Source organism: Tupaia chinensis, unplaced genomic scaffold (genome assembly GCF_000334495.1).
Source record: "Tupaia chinensis unplaced genomic scaffold, TupChi_1.0 Scaffold000105_1, whole genome shotgun sequence".
NCBI lineage: Eukaryota > Metazoa > Chordata > Mammalia > Scandentia > Tupaiidae > Tupaia > Tupaia belangeri.
Window position 1 is genome coordinate 1 of NW_006159569.1, and position 4,500 is coordinate 4,500.

Sequence of the window (4,500 nt, forward strand, 5' to 3'; positions counted from 1 at the left end):
ATATACACTATATATATATATACACTATATAAAAGTATATATAAGAAAGCACACAGATATTGAAGCAAGTTCTCAAGAGTCCTAGTGCAGTATGACAAGGAGTGTGGGTATGGCCACCAGCTTTGATATTTACTTATGGTGTGCATCTGGACAAATTATTTAACTTTTCCGAATTCATTTTTTTTCTCATTTGAAAATAGAACTAAAAATGGTGTCTACTACTTCTACGTGATGAAAATGTTCTCTATCTTGACAGAAGTATCAGATACACAAATGTATACATTTGTTAAAATTTATAAAAATTATACAGCTAAAATATATGTGTCTCTTGAGATCAGTGGTTGTTAAGCACTCAACTCCCACATGTTAGACCACGGTTCAAGTCCCGGACCTGGTGACTTGAAAATCACTCTGTGTGCATGTGTGTGTATGTGTGCATGTCCCAAATCACAGGAGAATGGAGAAAGGACTGCAGTGTGGCCATCCCCCTGAGGGCAGGGAAAAGATATACCACTTTTCCTTCAACTCTTTCTCTGTCTCTCCCTGGTAAGTACACACACCATATGGCAAAACAAAACATATGTGTGACTCATGTAAGTTGAACCTCATTAATAGTAATAATCAGCAACAATAATAATAGTAGTAATAATAATAAAGCAGTACTGACTTTTCCAACATTTGGAGGTTAAATCAGATCACCATGAAGAACACTTATGATGTCTGGCTCAAAAATGTCCTGAGAAAACAGTATCTATTATTATTTTTGTATTATGTGCTAAGTCAATTGTTACTATTACACATAACTACCATTGTGTATAATTATTAGAACATCTTTCAAGGTGACACATTTATTAATCCATGGTAGATTTGGAAAGCTGGAAACAGACCTCAGACTTCTTTAGATTTTGAGTTGTGTTGTCAAGGTATATTTCTTCATGTTTTAAGTGCATAAAAGTATTTTAACACACAAATTCTATACTTACTCTGTGAGTTTCTTACAGAATATTTTGGATTCATACCTCTGCTTACCCATGACTCATAATTTTACAAATGATGCATGCTGTAATGCACAATATATATTTTGTTATGCCCTTGCTATAATTAATCAAGCAAAAAATGAGTATTATATTTCCTAATGACAACTTTGTGCCTGCAAAGAAAAACCTTGCCAAAATGTTAATATATCTACATGGTCGTCTGCATCAAAAATGCACAATCCTTAACTCTAATTTCAAGCTTTAATTGCCATGGGCTATAATAAAAAGAGATTTTGTTTTTTAAAAATACACTTTCAATGGGTTTTCTCTTTAAGAAATGCAACATAGTATAATGATATATGACACACAGAGAAAACAGAATAAAGAATATCAAGCATTACAAATGTGTTTAGAAAGAGGCAGGTTAAGTTGCTACAACTTTTAATTTACTGGAACCCAAGAAAATGCACTTAACAATAACAAACTTTACCAATAAGGCAAAAGCTTTTGTCATGAGAAATGTGTGAAATATAATATAGACTATTCCATCCAAAGGAGCCCAGAAAATATCTGTTTATCGAGCTTCTATTCTGTGCCTTGTTCTGTGCTAGACTTTCCAATGACGCAGACAATGAGGAAAAACAGTATTTCTTTCCTAAGAAATGTAGACTCTGTGTTGGTTGTTGTCTGTAGCTGGGGTTTTTCTAATTTGCTGGTCTCTTGTCTCCAGAACCCAGAACAACACAACTACTACAAGCACAAACATTATTAAAAAACATAAAATAAAATAAATAATAGGCACACAAAATCACCTAAAAGAGATAAATGATTCCTAGACAACAGATTTGGCTGTAGAAGAAGGGCTTATATTAATATAGTTGAAGAAAAGGGTAGCTATCAAAGAGGAACAGGTGATGAGAGACAGATTTACAATGTGTCCTGGCTATGGGTGCAGGAAAAGAGAGGCCAGACATCCCCACATCGACCTTTCTCCCTTTGGCTGGGCTAGTCCCATTGCAGGAATGGTGTACCGTCTATCAGGCAGAGGTTGCTGATCACCGATATCATCGCTGAGCTCTCTTTTCTCATTTGTGAGGTTCCCTGAAATTTGTTATTATTACAGCTTTTTTTAATCCATTCCCAACATACATACACAAACACACATACACACACACACACACACTTCTCATTGTTCTCAACTTCATAAACATGTTTAGTTTCTTAAGTGTATTGGCTGTAAGTTGGCTTTCCCACAAGACAATAATGAAAATGTTTAACATTTACTGTCTCCATGTATTTGTAGTTTCTTTTATCTTCACAACCATAAAAGTTAGACATCATCATCTTATAATAATATGCAACCTAAATGTCTTCTCGTCCCTTAGTTTATAAGCCATAGGGAAGGTACTCTGTTTCACCTATAGTAACTCAGATTCTTAATCAGTTTCTGTTTTTAGATTTATTTATTTATTTATGCTAGAGGACACATGCACTTACCAAAGAAAGACAGAGATAGAGAGCTAGGTAGAGGAGAAAGCATTCCCCATGGGAATAGTCATGCCACAATCCCTTTTTCTTCATCTTCCTCCTTTCAATATTTTAGGCATGCATGTACATGCACCTAGAGTGTTTCTCAAACTGTCAGTCTGGGACTTGAACCACACAGTTAGTCACAAGGGATCTGGCTGCCTTAATCCCAAGACTGTAGAGCTCCCCCTATAACCAATCAGCCCCTGTGAATATCAAAACCCCCAAACCAATCCAGTGTCATGAAAGCATTATCAAACATGATAAAACTTACTGAAAGTGTCTGGCAGGACACTTGTTTGAAAACAAACAAACAAACAAACAAACAAAACAAACTCTACTAGGTACTCCTCTTCTGTGTTGTCTCAGCTTTGCTGCCAGTGGTGCTACTGGAAGTTGTGTCATGTATGAATAATTGACTCAACTCATACGTTTTCATCCCCAGCCAATCAAGGTACTCAGCCAAAACAAAACAAAATTTTTCCTGGAGTTATGCTTTCTTTAGGAAGAAACTTGGAAGCTACTTTTCTCCACTTGAGTATTTTCTTAATGCTCATAGGTCATTCTGCATACTATTTATTTCTTCAAAACACATACAGAGCTCCTCATAGGAAGGAATTCTGGTGACTGTCTCCATTGCATAACAAGTAGTTAGAGTAGTCAGCTTCTGGTTTGTCCAGATTGTCTCCACATCACATTGAGACAATTCAGGTGTTAGGAAAATATAATCAATGTTTGAATCAATCGCTATTTCTGAGACTCAGACAAGACTGAATTCTTGGACTTGCAAAGCTGAACATCAGAAATTAGAATTCAGTGTATTCTTCAAAGTTAAGTTACCCTGTAAAGGCTCTTGAGACCACCAGCTGCCATTTCCCTAGACACTGAAATCCGCCATGTGCATTTCTTTCAACCTGTGGAAAAAGAAACTAGATACAGAAAAAAGAAATTCAGCAGTACAAGACATCGCATAATTCTGATTCTAATTTTGTGGTGCAGAGGATAATTTCTACAGGAGCTTGACGAGGATCCCCAGGAATCAGAGAACTGAATGAAGTCTATAGTGGTGACAGATCTTGAAGGAGGATGGATGGAAAATGTATGTCATGTTAAGAGAATATCTTATGTGTGAAAATAGGCACAAGCACATTGTATGTGCCTTCCATACGTGTTTTTTCCACTGAGGCTGGTATATTCATCTGAATTAGCTCATCCAACTCAGACTTTTAAATCCTTTCTGAGACGAGACTATCTCTATCAAAATGGCTTGGGGGAACCAGCAGTTAGCATAATGGCTTTGTTGCTGGACTCCCACGTAGTCGACCATGGTTCGTGTCCCGGACCCGGTGGCTTAAAACTCACGCTGGGCACGTGTGCGTGCGTGCCCAAGATCCCAAGAGGAGAATGAAGGAGAAGGGATTGCGGCATGACCATCCACCCGGAGGGTGATTTCTCACTTTCTGTCTCTATGTCTGTCTGGCGAGCGCACGCACCCTATAGTGAAAAGGCAGCCCCCCTCAAAGTAAAAAAACCCCCCCAAAAAAAAAAAAAAAAAAAAAGGCTTGGAATGTTGTGCTTTCAAATACAAGTTTACATGTTTAATTTCATTATTCTTGATTCTGATTATATTCCAAAATCTTTTCACCATTTTTGATCTTCCAGGTACTTCTCAAGTTCTTCAGTTTACCCTGTCCCTTTTTGAATTCTTTTTTTCTTTTTTTCAGAAGATGTGTATGAGCCATACACATTGCATGTTCCCATGTAATTGTGAAGTAGCTCTTCCTATGAGGGGTACAGTGGCCTCAGGATGGGTTCATCAGAGAGAGAATCAAACAAATGAATCTGCTATCAATAATTGCAATCCAGAAAATAATAATCTATAGCTAAATATACAGAAATAAGAAAATTACCCAAATAAATCTGGCTTAAGTGTGGATCTATATGTGGTTCTTCTTTTCTTCCCTCTCCCTTCCTTTCCCTCTCCCCCCTTTCTCTT